A 25,140-nucleotide genomic window follows, 5' to 3' on the forward strand; every position below is an offset into this window, starting at 1 on the left:
CTCTAACCACTAGGGTACCTGCCCCCCCCCTACACTCTAACCACTAGACTACCTGCCTCCTCTACACTCTAACCACTAGGGTAACTGCCGCCCCTCCACTCTAACCACTAGGGTACCTGGCTCCCCTACACTCTAACCACTAGGGTACCTGGCTCCCCTACACTCTAACCACTAGGGTACCTGCCTCCCCTACACTCTAACCACTATTGTACCTGGCTCCCCTACACTCTAACCACTAGACTACCTGCCTCCCCTCCACTCTAACCACTAGGGTACCTGCCTCCCCTACACTCTAACCACTAGGGTACCTGCCGCCCCTACACTCTAACCACTAGGGTACCTGCCTCCCCTACACTCTAACCACTAGTTTACCTGCAACCCCTACACTCTAACCACTAGGCTACCTGCCACCTCTACATCTCTACACTCTAACCACTAGGGTACCTGCCGCCCCTACACTCTAACCACTAGGGTACCTCCCGCCCCATTTGACGACTCATGGTATAATTTTGTTGTTACAATTGACATTAAATTCTCTGGCAACAGCTCTGGTGTACATTCCTGCAGTCAGCATGCCAATTGCACACTCCCTCAAAACTTGAGACCTGTTGTGTTGTGTGACAAAACTTTATATTTTAGAGTGGCAATGTATTGTTTCCAGCACAAGGTGCACCTGTGTAATGATCATGCTGTTGAATCAGTTTCTTGATATGCCACACCTGTCAAGTTGATGGATTAACTTGGCAAGAGAAAAAAAAAACATTTGTGAGTATGGACCATTTCTGGGATCAATATGTCAGCGAATTAAACACGGGACCAACACTGTGCATATTGCATTTTTATTTTTTTCAGTGTATAACACAGCATAGGGCAGCAGACTGGTCCCATCTATATCACTATGTAGGGCAGCAGACTGGTCCCATCTATATCACTATGTAGGGCAGCAGACTGGTCCCATCTATATCACTATGTAGGGCAGCAGACTGGTCCCATCTATATCACTATGTAGGGCAGCAGACTGGTCCCATCTATATCACTATGTAGGGCAGCAGACTGGTCCCATCTATATCACTATGTAGGGCAGCAGACTGGTCCCATCTATATCACTATGTAGGGCAGCAGACTGGTCCCATCTATATCACTATGTAGGGCAGCAGACTGGTCCCATCTATATCACTATGTAGGGCAGCAGACTGCTCCCATCTATATCACTATGTAGGGCAGCAGACTGGTCTAATCTATATCACTATGTAGGGCAACAGACTGGTCCCATCTATATCACTATGTAGGGCAGCAGACTGGTCCCATCTATATCACTATGTAGGGCAGCAGACTGGTCCCATCTATATCACTATGTAGGGCAGCAGACTGGTCCCATCTATATCACTATGTAGGGCAGCAGACTGGTCCCATCTATATCACTATGTAGCGCAGCAGACTGGTCCCAGTTATATCACTATGTAGGGCAGCAGACTGGTCTCATCTATATCACTATGTAGGGCAGCAGACTGGTCTCATCTATATCACTATGTAGGGCAGCAGACTGGTCTCATCTATATCACTATGTAGGGCAGCAGACTGCTCCCATCTATATCACTATGTAGGGCAGCAGACTGGTCTCATCTATATCACTATGTAGCGCAGCAGACTGGTCCCATCTATATCACTATGTAGGGCAGCAGACTGGTCCCATCTATATCACTATGTAGGGCAACAGACTGGTCCCATCTATATCACTATGTAGGGCAGCAGACTGGTCCCATCTATATCACTATGTAGGGCAGCAGACTGGTCCCATCTATATCACTATGTAGGGCAGCAGACTGGTCCCATCTATATCACTATGTAGCGCAGCAGACTGGTCCCAGTTATATCACTATGTAGGGCAGCAGACTGGTCTCATCTATATCACTATGTAGGGCAGCAGACTGGTCTCATCTATATCACTATGTAGGGCAGCAGACTGGTCTCATCTATATCACTATGTAGGGCAGCAGACTGGTCCCATCTATATCACTATATAGGACAACAGACTGGTCCCATCTATATCACTATCTAGGGCAGCAGACTGGTCCCATCTATATCACTATGTAGGACAGCAGACTGGTCCCATCTATACATCTTTATAGGGCAGCAGACTGGTCTCATCTATATCACTATGTAGGGTAGCAGACTGGTCCCATCTATATTACTATGTAGGGCAGCAGACTGGTCTCATCTATATCGCTATGTAGGGCAGCAGACTGGTCCCATCTATATCACTATGTAGGGCAGCAGACTGGTCCCATCTATATCACTATCTAGGGCAGCAGACTGGTCCCATCTTTATCACTATATAGGGCAGCAGACTGGTCCCATCTATATCACTATGTAGGGCAGCAGACTGGTCCCATCTATATCACTATGTAGGGCAGCAGACTGGTCCCATCTATATCACTATGTAGGGCAGCAGACTGGTCCCATCTATATCACTATGTAGGGCAGCAGACTGGTCCCATCTATATCACTATGTAGGGCAGCAGACTGGTCCCATCTATATCACTATCTAGGGCAGCAGACTGGTCCCATCTTTATCACTATATAGGGCAGCAGACTGGTCCCATCTATATCACTATGTAGGGCAGCAGACTGGTCCCATCTATATCACTATGTAGGGCAGCAGACTGGTCCCATCTATATCACTATGTAGGGCAGCAGACTGGTCCCATCTATATCACTATGTAGGGCAGCAGACTGGTCCCATCTATATCACTATGTAGGGCAGCAGACTGGTCCCATCTATATCACTATGTAGGGCAGCAGACTGGTCCCATCTATATCACTATGTAGGGCAGCAGACTGGTCCCATCTATATCACTATGTAGGGCAGCAGACTGGTCCCATCTATATCACTATGTAGGGCAGCAGACTGGTCCCATCTATATCACTATGTAGGGCAACAGACTGGTCCCATCTATATCACTATGTAGGGCAACAGACTGGTCCCATCTATATCACTATGTGGGGCAGCAGACTGGTCCCATCTATATCACTATGTAGGGCAGCAGACTGGCCCCATCTATATCACTATGTAGGGCAACAGACTGGTCCCATCTATATCACTATGTATGGCAGCAGACTGGTCCCATCTATATTACTATGTAGGGCAGCAGACTGGCCCCATCTATATCACTATGTAGGGCAGCAGACAACAGTCCCATCTATATCACTATGTAGGGCAGCAGACTGGTCCCATCTATATCACTATGTAGGGCAGCAGACTGGTCCCATCTATATCACTATGTAGGGCAGCAGACTGGTCCAATCTATATCACTATGTAGGGCAGCAGACTGGTCCCATCTATATCACTATGTAGGGCAGCAGACCACAGTCCCATCTATATCACTATGTAGGGCAGCAGACTGGTCCCATCTACATCACTATGTAGGGCAGCAGACTGGTCCCATCTATATCACTATGTATGGCAGCAGACTGGTCCCATCTATATCACTATGTGGGGCAGCAGACAACAGTCCCATCTATATCACTATGTAGGGCAGCAGACTGGTCCCATATATATCACTATGTAGGGCAGCAGACAACAGTCCCATCTATATCACTATGTAGGGCAGCAGACTGGTCCCATCTATATCACTATGTAGGGCAGCAGACTGGTCCCATCTATATCACTATGTAGGGCAGCAGACTGCTCCCATCTATATCACTATGTAGGGCAGCAGACTGGTCCCATCTATATCACTATGTAGGGCAGCAGACTGGTCCCATCTATATCACTATGTAGCGCAGCAGACTGGTCCCAGTTATATCACTATGTAGGGCAGCAGACTGGTCTCATCTATATCACTATGTAGGGCAGCAGACTGGTCTCATCTATATCACTATGTAGGGCAGCAGACTGGTCTCATCTATATCACTATGTAGGGCAGCAGACTGGTCCCATCTATATCACTATATAGGACAACAGACTGGTCCCATCTATATCACTATCTAGGGCAGCAGACTGGTCCCATCTATATCACTATGTAGGGCAGCAGACTGGTCCCATCTATACATCTTTATAGGGCAGCAGACTGGTCTCATCTATATCACTATGTAGGGTAGCAGACTGGTCCCATCTATATTACTATGTAGGGCAGCAGACTGGTCTCATCTATATCGCTATGTAGGGCAGCAGACTGGTCCCATCTATATCACTATGTAGGGCAGCAGACTGGTCCCATCTATATCACTATCTAGGGCAGCAGACTGGTCCCATCTTTATCACTATATAGGGCAGCAGACTGGTCCCATCTATATAACTATCTAGGGCAGCAGACTGGTCCCATCTATATCACTATGTAGGGCAGCAGACTGGTCCCATCTATACATCTTTATAGGGCAGCAGACTGGTCTCATCTATATCACTATGTAGGGTAGCAGACTGGTCCCATCTATATCACTATCTAGGGCAGCAGACTGGTCCCAGTTATATCACTATGTAGGGCAGCAGACTGGTCTCATCTATATCGCTATGTAGGGCAGCAGACTGGTCCCATCTATATCACTATGTAGGGCAGCAGACTGGTCCCATCTATATCACTATCTAGGGCAGCAGACTGGTCCCATCTTTATCACTATATAGGGCAGCAGACTGGTCCCATCTATATCACTATGTAGGGCAGCAGACTGGTCTCATCTATATCGCTATGTAGGGCAGCAGACTGGTCCCATCTATATCACTATGTAGGGCAGCAGACTGGTCCCATCTATATCACTATCTAGGGCAGCAGACTGGTCCCATCTTTATCACTATATAGGGCAGCAGACTGGTCCCATCTATATCACTATGTAGGGCAGCAGACTTGTCCCATCTATATCACTATGTAGGGCAGCAGACTGGTCCCATCTATATCACTATGTAGGGCAGCAGACTGGTCCCATCTATATCACTATGTAGGGCAGCAGACTGGTCCCATCTATATCACTATGTAGGTCAGCAGACTGGTCCCATCTATATCACTATCTAGGGCAGCAGACTGGTCCCATCTTTATCACTATATAGGGCAGCAGACTGGTCCCATCTATATCACTATGTAGGGCAGCAGACTGGTCCCATCTATATCACTATGTAGGGCAGCAGACTGGTCCCATCTATATCACTATGTAGGGCAGCAGACTGGTCCCATCTATATCACTATGTAGGGCAGCAGACTGGTCCCATCTATATCACTATGTAGGGCAGCAGACTGGTCCCATCTATATCACTATGTAGGGCAGCAGACTGGTCCCATCTATATCACTATGTAGGGCAACAGACTGGTCCCATCTATATCACTATGTAGGGCAACAGACTGGTCCCATCTATATCACTATGTATGGCAGCAGACTGGTCCCATCTATATCACTATGTAGGGCAGCAGACTGGCCCCATCTATATCACTATGTAGGGCAACAGACTGGTCCCATCTATATCACTATGTATGGCAGCAGACTGGTCCCATCTATATCACTATGTAGGGCAGCAGACTGGCCCCATCTATATCACTATGTAGGGCAACAGACTGGTCCCATCTATATCACTATGTATGGCAGCAGACTGGTCCCATCTATATTACTATGTAGGGCAGCAGACTGGCCCCATCTATATCACTATGTAGGGCAGCAGACAACAGTCCCATCTATATCACTATGTAGGGCAGCAGACTGGTCCCATCTATATCACTATGTAGGGCAGCAGACTGGTCCCATCTATATCACTATGTAGGGCAGCAGACTGGTCCCATCTATATCACTATGTAGGGCAGCAGACTGGTCCCATCTATATCACTATGTAGGGCAGCAGACCACAGTCCCATCTATATCACTATGTAGGGCAGCAGACTGGTCCCATCTATATCACTATGTAGGGCAGCAGACTGGTCCCATCTATATCACTATGTATGGCAGCAGACTGGTCCCATCTATATCACTATGTGGGGCAGCAGACTGGTCCCATATATATCACTATGTAGGGCAGCAGACAACAGTCCCATCTATATCACTATGTAGGGCAGCAGACTGGTCCCATCTATATCACTATGTAGGGCAGCAGACTGGTCCCATCTATATCACTATGTAGGGCAGCAGACTGGTCCCATCTATATCACTATGTAGGGCAGCAGACTGGTCCCATCTATATCACTATGTAGGGCAGCAGACTGGTCCCATCTATATCACTATGTAGGGCAGCAGACTGGTCCCATCTATATCACTATGTAGGGCAGCAGACTGGTCCCATCTATATCACTATGTAGGGCAGCAGACTGGTCCCATCTATATCACTATGTAGGGCAGCAGACTGGCCCCATCTATATCACTATGTAGGGCAACAGACTGGTCCCATCTATATCACTATGTAGGGCAACAGACTGGTCCCATCTATATCACTATATAGGACAACAGACTGGTCCCATCTATATCACTATCTAGGGCAGCAGACTGGCCCCATCTATATCACTATGTAGGGCAGCAGACTGGTCCCATCTATACATCTTTATAGGGCAGCAGACTGGTCTCATCTATATCACTATGTAGGGTAGCAGACTGGTCCCATCTATATTACTATGTAGGGCAGCAGACTGGTCTCATCTATATCGCTATGTAGGGCAGCAGACTGGTCCCATCTATATCACTATGTAGGGCAGCAGACTGGTCCCATCTATATCACTATCTAGGGCAGCAGACTGGTCCCATCTTTATCACTATATAGGGCAGCAGACTGGTCCCATCTATATCACTATGTAGGGCAGCAGACTGGTCCCATCTATATCACTATGTAGGGCAGCAGACTGGTCCCATCTATATCACTATGTAGGGCAGCAGACTGGTCCCATCTATATCACTATGTAGGGCAGCAGACTGGTCCCATCTATATCACTATGTAGGGCAGCAGACTGGTCCCATCTATATCACTATCTAGGGCAGCAGACTGGTCCCATCTTTATCACTATGTAGGGCAGCAGACTGGTCCCATCTATATCACTATGTAGGGCAGCAGACTGGTCCCATCTATATCACTATGTAGGGCAGCAGACTGGTCCCATCTATATCACTATGTAGGGCAGCAGACTGGTCCCATCTATATCACTATGTAGGGCAGCAGACTGGCCCCATCTATATCACTATGTAGGGCAACAGACTGGTCCCATCTATATCACTATGTAGGGCAACAGACTGGTCCCATCTATATCACTATGTATGGCAGCAGACTGGTCCCATCTATATCACTATGTAGGGCAGCAGACTGGCCCCATCTATATCACTATGTAGGGCAACAGACTGGTCCCATCTATATCACTATGTATGGCAGCAGACTGGTCCCATCTATATTACTATGTAGGGCAGCAGACTGGCCCCATCTATATCACTATGTAGGGCAGCAGACAACAGTCCCATCTATATCACTATGTAGGGCAGCAGACTGGTCCCATCTATATCACTATGTAGGGCAGCAGACTGGTCCCATCTATATCACTATGTAGGGCAGCAGACTGGTCCCATCTATATCACTATGTAGGGCAGCAGACTGGTCCCATCTATATCACTATGTAGGGCAGCAGACCACAGTCCCATCTATATCACTATGTAGGGCAGCAGACTGGTCCCATCTATATCACTATGTAGGGCAGCAGACTGGTCCCATCTATATCACTATGTATGGCAGCAGACTGGTCCCATCTATATCACTATGTGGGGCAGCAGACAACAGTCCCATCTATATCACTATGTAGGGCAGCACACTGGTCCCATATATATCACTATGTAGGGCAGCAGACAACAGTCCCATCTATATCACTATGTAGGGCAGCAGACTGGTCCCATCTATATCACTATGTAGGGCAGCAGACTGGTCCCATCTATATCACTATGTAGGGCAGCAGACTGGTCCCATCTATATCACTATGTAGGGCAGCAGACTGGTCCCATCTATATCACTATGTAGGGCAGCAGACTGGTCCCATCTATATCACTATGTAGGGCAGCAGACTGGTCCCATCTATATCACTATGTAGGGCAGCAGACTGGTCCCATCTATATCACTATGTAGGGCAGCAGACTGGTCCCATCTATATCACTATGTAGGGCAGCAGACTGGTCCCATCTATATCACTATGTAGGGCAACAGACTGGTCCCATCTATATCACTATGTAGGGCAACAGACTGGTCCCATCTATATCACTATGTATGGCAGCAGACTGGTCCCATCTATATCACTATGTAGGGCAGCAGACTGGCCCCATCTATATCACTATGTAGGGCAACAGACTGGTCCCATCTATATCACTATGTATGGCAGCAGACTGGTCCCATCTATATTACTATGTAGGGCAGCAGACTGGCCCCATCTATATCACTATGTAGGGCAGCAGACAACAGTCCCATCTATATCACTATGTAGGGCAGCAGACTGGTCCCATCTATATCACTATGTAGGGCAGCAGACTGGTCCCATCTATATCACTATGTAGGGCAGCAGACTGGTCCCATCTATATCACTATGTAGGGCAGCAGACTGGTCCCATCTATATCACTATGTAGGGCAGCAGACCACAGTCCCATCTATATCACTATGTAGGGCAGCAGACTGGTCCCATCTATATCACTATGTAGGGCAACAGACTGGTCCCATCTATATCACTATGTATGGCAGCAGACTGGTCCCATCTATATCACTATGTGGGGCAGCAGACAACAGTCCCATCTATATCACTATGTAGGGCAGCAGACTGGTCCAATATATATCACTATGTAGGGCAGCAGACAACAGTCCCATCTATATCACTATGTAGGGCAGCAGACTGGTCCCATCTATATCACTATGTAGGGCAGCAGACTGGTCCCATCTATATCACTATGTAGGGCAGCAGACTGGTCCCATCTATATCACTATGTAGGGCAGCAGACTGGTCCCATCTATATCACTATGTAGGGCAGCAGACTGGTCCCATCTATATCACTATGTAGGGCAGCAGACTGGCCCCATCTATATCACTATGTAGGGCAGCAGACAACAGTCCCAGCTATAATACATATTCTTTAGTATGTCGACACACCTTCACATTAGCGGTTTCAGCTATTTCATTCACACCCGTTGCTGACAGGTATATTCAATCGAGCACATAGCCATGCAATCTCCATAGACAAAAATGGCCTTACTGAAGAGCTCAGTGATTTCAACGTGTCACGGTCATAGGATGCCACCTTTCCAACAAGTCAGTTCTTCAAATGTCTGCCCTGCTAGAGCTGCCCTGGTCAACTGTAAGTGCTGTTATTGTGAAGTGGGGACGTCTAGGCTCAGCTGGGACGTGGTAGGACGAAACTGCCCCAATGCATAGTGACAATTGTAAAGTTTGAGGAATAATGGTGTAGGGCTGTTTTTCATGTTTCAGCATGACAATGCCCCCGTGCACAAAGTGAGGTCCATACAGAAATGTTTTTTTTCGAGATCAGTGTGGAAGAACTTCACTGGCCTGAACAGAGCCCTGCCCTCAAACCCGTCGCACACCTTTGGGATGAATTGGAACGTCGACCCCAAGCCAGGTGCTGGAGCCAAGCGAAGGGTCGGAGGTAACATATGGAGTTGTTTTAAGAAGGACCTACCAAGGATTATTTAGCTTTTAGAGTTTGGAATTTTAAGACCCAATAAGGTATCAATGAAAATATATACTATTTTTGGGGATAAAACATTTCATCTGGCATTACTGCTATTAGCCAATAGAAACACATTGAATAACAGATAGTCCTTACTGCTATTAGCCCATAGAAACACATTGAATAACAGATAGTCGTTACTGCTATTAGCCCATAGAAACACATTGAATAACAGATAGTCGTTACTGCTATTAGCCAATAGAAACACATTGAATAACAGATAGTCGTTACTGCTATTAGCCCATAGAAACACATTGAATAACAGATAGTCCTTACTGCTATTAGCCAATAGATGTAAAGGTTCTCAGATGGTGTTATGACCAGAACACTATTAAACAACGTGATGTAAAGGTTCTCAGATGGTAACACTATTAAACAACGTGATGTAAAGGTTCTCAGACGGTAACACTATTAAACAACGTGATGTAAAGGTTCTCAGACGGTAACACTATTAAACAACGTGATGTAAAGGTTCTCAGATGGTAACACTATTAAACAACGTGATGTAAAGGTTCTCAGACGGTAACACTATTAAACAACGTGATATAAAGGTTCTCAGACGGTAACACTATTAAACAACGTGATGTAAAGGTTCTCAGACGGTAACACTATTAAACAACGTGATGTAAAGGTTCTCAGACGATAACACTATTAAACAACGTGATGTAAAGGTTCTCAGACGGTAACACTATTAAACAACGTGATGTAAAGGTTCTCAGACGGTAACACTATTAAACAACGTGATGTAAAGGTTCTCAGACGATAACACTATTAAACAACGTGATGTAAAGGTTCTCAGACGGTAACACTATTAAACAACGTGATGTAAAGGTTCTCAGAAGGTGTTATGACCAGAACACTAATAAACAACGTGATGTAAAGGTTCTCAGACGGTAACACTATTAAACAACGTGATGTAAAGGTTCTCAGACGGTAACACTATTAAACAACGTGATGTAAAGGTTCTCAGACGGTAACACTATTAAACAACGTGATGTAAAGGTTCTCAGACGGTAACACTATTAAACAACGTGATGTAAAGGTTCTCAGACGGTAACACTATTAAACAACGTGATGTAAAGGTTCTCAGACGGTAACACTATTAAACAACGTGATGTAAAGGTTCTCAGACGGTAACACTATTAAACAACGTGATGTAAAGGTTCTCAGACGGTGTTATGACCAGAACACTATTAAACAACGTGATGTAAAGGTTCTCAGACGGTGTTATGACCAGAACACTATTAAACAACGTGATGTAAAGGTTCTCAGACGGTAACACTATTAAACAACGTGATGTAAAGGTTCTCAGACGGTAACACTATTAAACAACGTGATGTAAAGGTTCTCAGACGGTAACACTATTAAACAACGTGATGTAAAGGTTCTCAGACGGTAACACTATTAAACAACGTGATGTAAAGGTTCTCAGACGGTGTTATGACCAGAACACTATTAAACAACGTGATGTAAAGGTTCTCAGACGGTAACACTATTAAACAACGTGATGTAAAGGTTCTCAGACGGTAACACTATTAAACAACGTGATGTAAAGGTTCTCAGACGGTGTTATGACCAGAACACTATTAAACAACGTGATGTAAAGGTTCTCAGACGGTAACACTATTAAACAACGTGATGTAAAGGTTCTCAGACGGTAACACTATTAAACAACGTGATGTAAAGGTTCTCAGACGGTAACTGTATTAAACAACGTGATGTAAAGGTTCTCAGACGGTAACACTATTAAACAACGTGATGTAAAGGTTCTCAGACGGTAACACTATTAAACAACGTGATGTAAAGGTTCTCAGACGGTGTTATGACCAGAACACTATTAAACAACGTGATGTAAAGGTTCTCAGACGGTAACACTATTAAACAACGTGATGTAAAGGTTCTCAGATGGTAACACTATTAAACAACGGTAACACTATTAAACAACGTGATGTAAAGGTTCTCAGATGGTAACACTATTAAACAACGTGATGTAAAGGTTCTCAGACGGTAACACTATTAAACAACGTGATGTAAAGGTTCTCAGACGGTAACACTATTAAACAACGTGATGTAAAGGTTCGTGATGTGTAAAGGTTCTCAGACGGTAACACTATTAAACAACGTGATGTAAAGGTTCTCAGACGGAACACTATTAAACAACGTGATGTAAAGGTTCTCAGACGGTAACACACTATTAAACAACGTGATGTAAAGGTTCTCAGATGGTAACACTATTAAACAACGTGATGTAAAGGTTCTCAGATGGTAACACTATTAAACAACGTGATGTAAAGGTTCTCAGATGGTAACACTATTAAACACTCAGACGGTAACACTATTAAACAACGTGATGTAAAGGTTCTCAGATGGTAACACTATTAAACAACGTGATGTAAAGGTTCTCAGAAGGTGTTATGACCAGAACACTATTAAACAACGTGATGTAAAGGTTCTCAGACAGTAACACTATTAAACAACGTGATGTAAAGGTTCTCAGACGGTAACACTATTAAACAACGTGATGTAAAGGTTCTCAGATGGTAACACTATTAAACAACGTGATGTAAAGGTTCTCAGACGGTAACACTATTAAACAACGTGATGTAAAGGTTCTCAGACGGTAACACTATTAAACAACGTGATGTAAAGGTTCTCAGACGGTAACACTATTAAACAACGTGATGTAAAGGTTCTCAGACGGTAACACTATTAAACAACGTGATGTAAAGGTTCTCAGACGGTGTTATGACCAGAACACTATTAAACAACGTGATGTAAAGGTTCTCAGACGGTGTTATGACCAGAACACTATTAAACAACGTGATGTAAAGGTTCTCAGACGGTAACACTATTAAACAACGTGATGTAAAGGTTCTCAGACGGTAACACTATTAAACAACGTGATGTAAAGGTTCTCAGACGGTAACACTATTAAACAACGTGATGTAAAGGTTCTCAGATGGTGTTATTTCATCCCAGTAAACCAACGTGGAGCAGCAGTCCTCTCCACTGTGTTGATAAACACAGCAGTGTTTACCTGCTTGCCTCAGGATTAACACACTAACAAGTTTAAATTCTGCCCACAGCTTTTGAAATGATTCAATTTCCCTAATCTTGTTTAGCTTTAGAGTACGTGGCTTTGAGGCATTGCCACAGCCTCTTTCAATCCTGCTTCCTTTCAGTACATTTGCATATCTATATTTTAGCAGCAATTCAAGACAGGCTCTGCTTCGGCCTGTATAAAACCAGCCTGAGCAACTTCCCCAGGTCAACCTGCAGGCTTAATATATGTTTGATGTGTCCAGATAACCACCTGTTTTCTACCGGCCAAGAAAAATGCTAAACTGCCTCTTGATCTTAATAGGATAGAAAGCTGCTCCCATCCTCAGAGCTAGAGACAGGACAGTGAGTTCATGTCTTCCAGCTGCATGATTTAGACCAGGCTTCTTGTTCAGGAAAAAAGTCTAATAAGTATGTAAGTATGCGTTTGGTAATATAATATAGTTGTTTTGCATTAATATAGCTTTTTAGGCCTTTTCGTTATAGGTTGAACTTCCTTCAATCTGATAGAGACCTTTGTACTCAAAGACATCTGGTTGTAGTCACACTGCTCACAGACGCAAAGAGGACAATTAGCTGCAACATTTAATGTGCGGTGATGTGAGAAGGAATTTCAGAGTGCTAAAAGAGCTTTTCCTTCTAAGTGGCCCCCAGTGGCTGAGGTGTTAACAGTCTGCATAGTGTGAAGCTTAGTGTATTGCCTACTGAGAATCAGCATGATGTTTAGAGTGTTGAATACTGAGAATCAGCATGATGTTTAGAGTGTTGAATACTGGGAATTAGCATGATGTTTAGAGTGTTGAATACTGGGAATTAGCGTGATGTTTAGAGTGTTGAATACTGGGAATCAGCATGATGTTTAGAGTGTTGAATACTGGGAATCAGCGTGATGTTTAGAGTGTTGAATACTGAGAATGAGCATGATGTTTAGAGTGTTGAATACTGAGAATCAGCATGATGTTTAGAGTGTTGAATACTGAGAATCAGCATGATGTTTAGAGTGTTGAATACAAGGAATGAGCATGATGTTTAGAGTGTTGAATACTGAGAATCAGCATGATGTTTAGAGTGTTGAATACTGGGAATCAGCGTGATGTTTAGAGTGTTGAATACTGAGAATGAGCATGATGTTTAGAGTGTTGAATACTGAGAATCAGCATGATGTTTAGAGTGTTGAATACAAGGAATGAGCATGATGTTTAGAGTGTTGAATACTGAGAATCAGCATGATGTTTAGAGTGTTGAATACTGAGAATCAGCATGATGTTTAGAGTGTTGAATACTGAGAATCAGCATGATGTTTAGAGTGTTGAATACTGAGAATCAGCATGATGTTTAGAGTGTTGAATACTGAGAATCAGCATGATGTTTAGAGTGTTGAATACTGAGAATCAGCATGATGTTTAGAGTGTTGAATACTGAGAATCAGCATGATGTTTAGAGTGTTGAATACTGAGAATCAGCATGATGTTTAGAGTGTTGAATACAAGGAATGAGCATGATGTTTAGAGTGTTGAATACTGAGAATCAGCATGATGTTTAGAGTGATGAATACTGGGAATCAGCATGATGTTTAGAGTGATGAATACTGAGAATCAGCGTGATGTTTAGAGTGATGAATACTGAGAATGAGCATGATGTTTAGAGTGATGAATACTGAGAATCAGCGTGATGTTTAGAGTGATGAATACTGAGAATCAGCGTGATGTTTAGAGTGTTGAATACTGAGAATGAGCATGATGTTTAGAGTGTTGAATACTGAGAATCAGCATGATGTTTAGAGTGTTGAATACTGGGAATGAGCATGATGTTTAGAGTGTTGAATACTGAGAATCAGCATGATGTTTAGTGTATTGCCTACTGAGAATCAGCGTGATGTTTAGAGTGTTGAATACTGAGAATCAGCGTGATGTTTAGAGTGTTGAATACTGAGAATCAGCGTGATGTTTAGAGTGTTGAATACTGAGAATCAGCGTGATGTTTAGAGTGTTGAATACTGAGAATCAGCATGATGTTTAGTGTATTGCCTACTGAGAATCAGCGTGATGTTTAGAGTGTTGAATACTGAGAATCAGCGTGATGTTTAGAGTGTTGAATACTGAGAATCAGCGTGATGTTTAGAGTGTTGAATACTGAGAATCAGCATGATGTTTAGAGTGTTGAATACTGAGAATCAGCATGATGTTTAGAGTGTTGAATACTGAGAATCAGCAGGATGTTTAGAGTGTTGAATACTGAGAATCAGCATGATGTTTAGAGTGATGAATACTGAGAATCAGCGTGATGTTTAGAGTGATGAATACTGGGAATCAGCGTGATGTTTAGAGTGATGAATACTGAGAATCAGCGTGATGTTTAGAGTGATGAATACTGAGAATCAGCATGATGTTTAGAGTGTTGAATACTGAGAATCAGCATGATGTTTAGAGTGATGAATACTGAGAATCAGCATGATGTTTAGAGTGTTGAATACTGAGAATCAGCGTGATGTTTAGAGTGATGAATACTGGGAATCAGCGTGATGTTTAGAGTGATACTGGGAATTAGCATGATGTTTAGAGTGTTGAATACTGGGAATTAGCGTGATGTTTAGAGTGTTGAATACTGGGAATCAGCATGATGTTTAGAGTGTTGAATACTGGGAATCAGCGTGATGTTTAGAGTGTTGAATACTGAGAATGAGCATGATGTTTAGAGTGTTGAATACTGAGAATCAGCATGATGTTTAGAGTGTTGAATACTGAGAATCAGCATGATGTTTAGAGTGTTGAATACAAGGAATGAGCATGATGTTTAGAGTGTTGAATACTGAGAATCAGCATGATGTTTAGAGTGTTGAATACTGGGAATCAGCGTGATGTTTAGAGTGTTGAATACTGAGAATGAGCATGATGTTTAGAGTGTTGAATACTGAGAATCAGCATGATGTTTAGAGTGTTGAATACTGAGAATCAGCATGATGTTTAGAGTGTTGAATACAAGGAATGAGCATGATGTTTAGAGTGTTGAATACTGAGAATCAGCATGATGTTTAGAGTGATGAATACTGAGAATCAGCATGATGTTTAGAGTGTTGAATACTGAGAATGAGCATGATGTTTAGAGTGATGAATACTGAGAATCAGCATGATGTTTAGAGTGATGAATACTGAGAATCAGCATGATGTTTAGAGTGTTGAATACTGAGAATCAGCATGATGTTTAGAGTGTTGAATACTGAGAATAAGCATGATGTTTAGAGTGTTGAATACTGAGAATCAGCATGATGTTTAGAGTGTTGAATACTGAGAATCAGCATGATGTTTAGAGTGTTGAATACAAGGAATGAGCATGATGTTTAGAGTGTTGAATACTGAGAATCAGCATGATGTTTAGAGTGATGAATACTGGGAATCAGCATGATGTTTAGAGTGATGAATACTGAGAATCAGCGTGATGTTTAGAGTGTTGAATACTGGGAATCAGCATGATGTTTAGAGTGTTGAATACTGAGAATCAGCATGATGTTTAGAGTGTTGAATACTGAGAATCAGCGTGATGTTTAGAGTGTTGAATACTGAGAATCAGCATGATGTTTAGTGTATTGCCTACTGAGAATCAGCGTGATGTTTAGAGTGTTGAATACTGAGAATCAGCGTGATGTTTAGAGTGTTGAATACTGAGAATCAGCGTGATGTTTAGAGTGTTGAATACTGAGAATCAGCATGATGTTTAGAGTGTTGAATACTGAGAATCAGCATGATGTTTAGAGTGTTGAATACTGAGAATCAGCATGATGTTTAGAGTGTTGAATACTGAGAATCAGCATGATGTTTAGAGTGTTGAATACAAGGAATCAGCATGATGTTTAGAGTGATGAATACTGAGAATCAGCGTGATGTTTAGAGTGTTGAATACTGAGAATCAGCATGATGTTTAGAGTGTTGAATACTGAGAATCAGCATGATGTTTAGAGTGTTGAATACTGAGAATGAGCATGATGTTTAGAGTGTTGAATACTGAGAATCAGCATGATGTTTAGAGTGTTGAATACTGAGAATCAGCATGATGTTTAGAGTGATGAATACTGGGAATCAGCGTGATGTTTAGTGTATTGCCTACTGAGAATCAGCATGATGTTTAGAGTGTTGAATACAAGGAATGAGCATGATGTTTAGAGTGTTGAATACTGAGAATCAGCATGATGTTTAGAGTGTTGAATACAAGGAATGAGCATGATGTTTAGAGTGTTGAATACTGAGAATCAGCGTGATGTTTAGAGTGTTGAATACTGAGAATGAGCATGATGTTTAGAGTGTTGAATACTGAGAATCAGCATGATGTTTAGAGTGTTGAATACTGAGAATCAGCATGATGTTTAGAGTGTTGAATACAAGGAATGAGCATGATGTTTAGAGTGTTGAATACTGAGAATCAGCATGATGTTTAGAGTGTTGAATACTGGGAATCAGCGTGATGTTTAGAGTGTTGAATACTGAGAATGAGCATGATGTTTAGTGTATTGCCTACTGAGAATCAGCGTGATGTTTAGAGTGTTGAATACTGAGAATCAGCGTGATGTTTAGAGTGTTGAATACTGAGAATCAGCGTGATGTTTAGAGTGTTGAATACTGAGAATCAGCGTGATGTTTAGAGTGTTGAATACTGAGAATCAGCATGATGTTTAGAGTGTTGAATACTGAGAATCAGCATGATGTTTAGAGTGTTGAATACTGAGAATCAGCATGATGTTTAGAGTGTTGAATACAAGGAATCAGCATGATGTTTAGAGTGATGAATACTGAGAATCAGCGTGATGTTTAGAGTGTTGAATACTGAGAATCAGCATGATGTTTAGAGTGTTGAATACTGAGAATCAGCATGATGTTTAGAGTGTTGAATACTGAGAATGAGCATGATGTTTAGAGTGTTGAATACTGAGAATGAGCATGATGTTTAGAGTGTTGAATACTGGGAATGAGCATGATGTTTAGAGTGTTGAATACTGAGAATCAGCGTGATGTTTAGAGTGTTGAATACTGAGAATCAGCATGATGTTTAGAGTGTTGAATACTGAGAATCAGCATGATGTTTAGAGTGTTGAATACTGAGAATCAGCATGATGTTTAGAGTGTTGAATACTGAGAATCAGCGTGATGTTTAGAGTGTTGAATACTGAGAATCAGCATGATGTTTAGAGTTTTGAATACTGAGAATCAGCATGATGTTTAGAGTGTTGAATACTGGGAATCAGCATGATGTTTAGAGTGTTGAATACTGAGAATCAGCATGATGTTTAGAGTGTTGAATACTGAGAATCAGCGTGATGTTTAGAGTGTTGAATACTGAGAATCAGCATGATGTTTAGAGTGTTGAATACTGAGAATCAGCGTGATGTTTAGAGTGTTGAATACTGGGAATCAGCGTGATGTTTAGAGTGTTGAATACTGAGAATCAGCATGATGTTTAGAGTGTTGAATACTGAGAATCAGTATGATGTTTAGAGTGTTGAATACTGGGAATCAGCGTGATGTTTAGAGTGATGAATACTGGGAATCAGCATGATGTTTAGAGTGTTGAATACTGAGAATCAGCATGATGTTTAGAGTGTTGAATACTGAGAATCAGCATGATGTTTAGAGTGTTGAATACTGAGAATCAGCATGATGTTTAGAGTGATGAATACTGAGAATCAGCGTGATGTTTAGAGTGATACTGGGAATTAGCATGATGTTTAGAGTGTTGAATACTGAGAATCAGCATGATGTTTAGAGTGTTGAATACTGAGAATCAGCATGATGTTTAGAGTGTTGAATACTGAGAATCAGCATGATGTTTAGAGTGTTGAATACTGAGAATCAGCATGATGTTTAGAGTGTTGAATACTGATAATCAGCATGATGTTTAGAGTGTTGAATACTGAGAATCAGCATGATGTTTAGAGTGATGAATACTGAGAATCAGCATGATGTTTAGAGTGTTATATACTGGGATTGAGCATGATGTTTAGAGTGCTCAGCACATGTGGGAACTCCATCAAGACTGTTGGAAAACTATTCCAGGTGAGGATGGTTGAGAGAATGCCATGTATGCGCAAACTGTCAACAAGCCAAAGTATGGCAACGTTGAAGAATCTAAAATATATAACATTTGTTGAAGACTTGTTTGGTTTCTACATGATTCCATTACCACAGGATAAATCAAGAGTCTGAAAACCTTCCTTACCTCAGGACAAATCAAGAGTCTGAAAACCTTCCTTACCTCAGGACAAATCAAGAGTCTGAAAACCTTCCATTACCTCAGGACAAATCAACAGGCTGACAACCTGCCTTACCTCAGGATAAATCAACAGGCTGACAACCTTCCTTACCTCAGGACAAATCAACAGGCTGACAACCTGCCTTACCTCAGGACAAATCAACAGGCTGACAACCTTCCTTACCTCAGGATAAATCAACAGGCTGACAACCTTCCTTACCTCAGGACAAATCAACAGGCTGAAAACCTTCCTTACCTCAGGACAAATCAACAGGCTGAAAACCTTCCTTACCTCAGGACAAATCAACAGGCTGACAACCTTCCTTACCTCAGGACAAATCAACAGGCTGAAAACCTTCCTTACCTCAGGACAAATCAACAGGCTGACAACCTTCCATACCTCAGGACAAATCAACAGGCTGACAACCTTCCTTACCTCAGGACAAATCAACAGGCTGAAAACCTTCCTTACCTCAGGACAAATCAACAGGCTGAAAACCTTCCTTACCTCAGGACAAATCAACAGGCTGACAACCTTCCTTACCTCAGGACAAATCAACAGGCTGAAAACCTTCCTTACCTCAGGACAAATCAACAGGCTGAAAACCTTCCTTACCTCAGGACAAATCAACAGGCTGAAAACCTTCCTTACCTCAGGACAAATCAACAGGCTGACAACCTTCCTTACCTCAGGACAAATCAACAGGCTGAAAACCTTCCTTACCTCAGGACAAATCAACAGGCTGAAAACCTTCCTTACCTCAGGACAAATCAACAGTCTGAAAACCTTCCTTACCTCAGGACAAATCAACTGGTTAATAGGAACACTCTGTTTCTGTATAAATCACCTGGTTAAAAGGAACACTCTGTTTCTTTATAAATCACCTGGTTAAAAGGAACACTCTGTTTCTGAATAAATCACCTGGTTAAAAGGAACACTCTGTTTCTGTATAAATCACCTGGTTAAAAGGAACACTCTGTTTCTGTATAAATCACCTGGTTAAAAGGAACACTCTGTTTCTGTATAAATCACCTGGTTAAAAGGAACACTCTGTTTCTGTATAAATCACCTGGTTAAAAGGAACACTCTGTTTCTGTATAAATCACCTGGTTAAAAGGAACACTCTGTTTCTGTATAAATCACCTGGTTAAAAGGAACACTCTGTTTCTGTATAAATCACCTGGTTAAAAGGAACACTCTGTTTCTGTATAAATCACCTGGTTAAAAGGAACACTCTGTTTCTGTATAAATCACCTGGTTAAAAGGAACACTCTGTTTCTGTATAAATCACCTGGTTAAAAGGAACAAAAAAAAGTCATATTGTAGGATTTCAATTAATGCATTAAAATAGAACATTTGTATACCAGTTTTTTTTTACTAAGGTGAAAAGCACCATAAATGACACATAGACAAATAGTATGTGTTGAAGCTCTCAGATTCTGACCTGCTTCAAGACAACGCAGCTCTTTCAACCCTCGTCTTTACTATTGGAAACGTATCGCTGAACATGAATATTGTTTCAGAGGCTTGAAATATAAGAAGCAGAAATTCATCTTTTTAATCCTGAAAGACCATCTTGATATGACCGCGTGTGGACGCTCACTGTGAATCCAGTTAACATGTTAAAAAGGAAGTGACATCTGTCCTCTGTGCCGGTAGATGTAGGTGATAAAACAAAATGTCAGCACAAAATACTGAAGCCATATGTCAGCATGACTGTCTGACAGATGGGGGGCGGAAAGTAGGAACGTTCTATCATGTCCAACAAGGTGTTCTTTTTGAGATTTAAAGATCACTGCACAACTTTCAACATGTTAGTCACTTTCTCTCTGACGGGAACTATCATGGGCTTCACAAGAACTTTATCGGCTCGGCGCGGGAAGAGAAGTCCATACCCATTTATCTTAGCCAGGTTCCCTTCAAAGCCAACAAATAAATTACAGTGTACATTTGATACAAATTGATTTCTTAACTCCAATAACAATGTTGTCCTCGCGGTCAGGCCATGTGTCACTCACTGGCTGGGCAGACTGAAAGGCTCAATCTGTCTGTTGATAGAAACAGGCCTGACACATCTCCACCAGCCAATGCTAATCATCCAGGCTGGCCTGGGCCTTTGTGGGCCGCCCGTGATAAGAGAAATCACTTTCCCTCCTGTCAGACGAGAAAGAGAGAGGAGAGAGAAGAGAGAGAGGGGGAGGGGGAGAGAGAGAAGAGCGAGAGGGGGAGAGTGAGAGGAGAGAGAGAGAGCAAGAGAGAGAGAGAGAGAGAGAGAGAGAGAGTGGAGGAGGGAGAGAGAGAGGTGAAAGTGGGGGAGAGAGAGAGAGAGAGGGGCAGAGAGAGCGAGAGAGAGAGAGAGAGAGGAGTGGAGGAGGGATAGAGTGAGGTGAAAGAGGGGGAGAGAGAGAGGAGAGAGGGGCAGAGAGAGAGAGAGAGGGTGAGGGGAGAAGAGGGGGGAAAGCGAGAGAGAGAGAGAGAGAGAGAGAGAGAGGGAGAGAGAGAGAGAGTGGAGGAGGGAGAGAGAGGTGAAAGAGGGGGAGAGAGAGAGGAGAGAGGGGCAGAGAGAGCGAGAGAGGGTGAAGGGAGAAGAGGGGGGAAGCGAGAGGGAAGAGAGAGAGAGAGAGAGAGAGAGAGAGACGGGGGGAGGCAGGACTGATCTGAGTCTGGAGGAAACTAGGCATATGGATGGAGCTTCCGTTTGCTGTCCTACTACTGCTATTATTGTGTGTCAATACAGAGGGAAGAACTGTTGTTATTGTGTGTCACGACAGAGAGAAAAACTGTCAGAGAGAGAAGAGAGAACACTACAGAGAGAGAAGAACTGTCAGAGAGAGAAGAGAGAACACTACAGAGAGAGAAGAACTGTCAGAGAGAGATGAGAGAACACTACAGAGAGAAGAACTGTCAGAGAGAGAACGCTACAGAGAGAGGAACTGTCAGAGAGAGAAGAGAGAACACTACAGAGAGAGAAGAACTGTCAGAGAGAGAAGAGAGAAGACTACAGAGAGAGAAGAACTGTCAGAGAGAGAACACTACAGAGAGAAGAACCATCAGAGAGAGAAGAGGGAACAATACAGAGAGAGAGGAACTGTCAGAGAGAGAAGAGAGAACACTACAGAGAGAGAAGAACTGTCAGAGAGAGAAGAGAGAACACTACAGAGAGAAAAACTGTCAGAGAGAGAAGAGAGAACACTACAGAGAGAGAAGAACTGTCAGAGAGAGAACAGAGAACACTACAGAGAGAAAAGAACTGTCAGAGAGAGAAGAGAGAACACTACAGAGAGAAGAACTGTCAGAGAGAGAAGAGAGAACACTACAGAGAGAGGAACTGTCAGAGAGAGAAGAGAGAACACTACAGAGAGAGGAACTGTCAGAGAGAGAAGAGAGAACACTACAGAGAGAGAAGAACTGTCAGAGAGAGAAGAGAGAAGACTACAGAGAGAGAAGAACTGTCAGAGAGAGAACACTACAGAGAGAAGAACTATCAGAGAGAGAAGAGGGAACAATACAGAGAGAGAGGAACTGTCAGAGAGAGAAGAGAGAACACCACAGAGAGAGAAGAACTGTCAGAGAGAGAAGAGAGAACACTACAGAGAGAGAAGAACTGTCAGAGAGAGAAGAGAGAACACTACAGAGAGAGAAGAACTGTCAGAGAGAGAAGAGAGAACACTACAGAGAGAGAAACTGTCAGAGAGAGAAGAGAGAACACTACAGAGAGAGAAACTGTCAGAGAGAGAAGAGAGAACACTACAGAGAGAAAAACTGTCAGAGAGAGAAGAGAGAACACTACAGAGAGAAAAACTGTCAGAGAGAGAAGAGAGAACACTACAGAGAGAGAAGAACTGTCAGAGAGAGAACACTACAGAGAGAAGAACTATCAGAGAGAGAAGAGGGAACAATACAAAGAGAGAGGAACTGTCAGAGAGAGAAGAGAGAACACTACAGAGAGAGAAGAACTGTCAGAGAGAGAACACTACAGAGAGAAGAACTGTCAGAGAGAGAAGAGGGAACAATACAAAGAGAGAGGAACTGTCAGAGAGAGAAGAGAGAACACTACAGAGAGAGAAGAACTGTCAGAGAGAGAACACTACAGAGAGAGAAGAACTGTGTGAGAGAGAAGAGAGAACACTACAGAGAGAGAAGAACTGTCAGAGAGAGAAGAGAGAACACTACAGAGAGAGAAGAACTGTCAGAGAGAGAACACTACAGAGAGAAGAACTGTCAGAGAGAGAAGAGAGAACACTACAGAGAGAAGGGAGAACACTACAGAGAGAGAAGAGAGAACACTACAGAGAGAGAAGGGAGAACACTACAGAGAGAGAAGGGAGAACACTACAGAGAGAGAAGGGAGAACACTACAGAGAGAGAAGGGAGAACACTACAGAGAGAAGGGAGAACACTACAGAGAGAGAAGGGAGAACACTACAGAGAGAGAAGGGAGAACACTACAGAGAGAAGAACTGTCACAGAGAGAAGGGAGAACACTACAGAGAGAGGAGAAATCGGGACTGGTTGATTCACAGTGGTGTAAAGTACTTTAGTAACAATATTTTAAAGTACTACTTAAGTCGTTTTTGGGGGTATTTGTACACTTTACTCTTTATATTTTTTACTGCTTTTACTTCACTACAATTCTAAATAAAATAATGTACTTTTTACTCCATACATTTTCCCTGACACCCAAAAATAATTGTAACATTTTGAATGCTTAGCAGGACACGAAAATTGTTATAAGGAATGTGAAATTATTTGTATTTTTACTTTTACTTTTGATACTTAAATATATCTAAAACCAACTACATTTGGACCTTTAATAAAGTATAATTTTACTGAGGGACTTTCACTTTTACATTTTCTTTTAAGCTGTCTTTCCTTCTGCTCAAGTATGACAACTGGGTTGTTTTTCCACCACTGTTGATTCATCCTCAGCTCTCTGTGGTGGAGCTGTAGAGAAGCCCATTGAATATCTTGAGCCGATCTTATCAGACCAGAGAAATGAGCTATTGGCAGGATGCTGAGTGTTCTCCCAGCTGAGCAGGTTAATGGGGTCTGGAGGCAGACCACTGCCTAATGGGATTGTGTCTGCTTGATAAACAGTGGCAAGGCTTTCTGCCAGTAGGCCAAACACACAGCCCCCCCCCCCCATGAAGAGAGAAGGGCCCATCAGAGGAGAGGAGAGGAGGAGAGGAGGGAGGGAGGGAGGGAGGGAGGGAGGGAGGGAGGGAGGGAGGGAGGGAGGGAGGGAGGGAGGGAGGGAGGGAGGGAGGAGGGAGGGAGGGAGGGAGGGAGGGAGGCTGTGTTCATACTCTACTCCCTACAGACCAGAGGAGACTGTGAGTAGAGAGTTGGCCATCTACTGATTTGAATCAAATCCCATTTAACCTGCTTGACCTCCAGGACTCACCACACATGGCCACATCACACGGCTTGTTCTGCTGTCTGGAATTAGACCATGATGCACTGCTCAGAGGTGTTCCTTCAACATCTTCAACCAGGAGACCCGTTGGTTTCCACTTCCTCACCCTTCAATAAGGACTTTTTACATTTCATATTAAATGGGGTTATATAGACAGGAGTCCTACATGCACACTATGCTGCTCTGCTCTTTGTCCCAGATGGACCTAATAGATATTCAGAATACAATTATCTACGTCTTACATTTGTTCTTCTATTGTAAGTATTTAGATAGTATGAGAAGCAATAACAAATGGCTAATTATTAACTGAATAAGTACTGTGCTCTCCATCCAACCTAATTGAGCTCGAGCTGTTTTGCAAGGAGGAATGGGAAAGAATTTCAGTCTCTCGATGTGCAAAACTGATAGAGACATACCCCAAGCGACTTACAGCTGTAATCGCAGCAAAAGGTGGCGCTACAAAGTATTAACTTAAGGCGGCTGAATAATTTTGCACGCCCAATTTTTCAGTTATTGATTTGTTAAAAAAGTTTGAAATATCCGATAAATGTCGTTCCACTTCATGATTGTGTCCCACTTGCTGTTGATTCTTCACAAAAAAATACAGTTTTATGTCTTTATGTTTGAAGCCTGAAATGTGGCAAAAGGTCTCAAAGTTCAAGGGGGCCGAATACTTTCGCAAGGCACTGTAATTGGCTAAGACACTGCATCTCAGTGCTGGGGGAGTCACTACAGACCCTGGTTCAGCGGTCTAA

The sequence above is a fragment of the Oncorhynchus masou genome, chromosome 29, assembly GCF_036934945.1.
Source record: "Oncorhynchus masou masou isolate Uvic2021 chromosome 29, UVic_Omas_1.1, whole genome shotgun sequence".
Classification (NCBI taxonomy): Eukaryota; Metazoa; Chordata; class Actinopteri; order Salmoniformes; family Salmonidae; genus Oncorhynchus; species Oncorhynchus masou.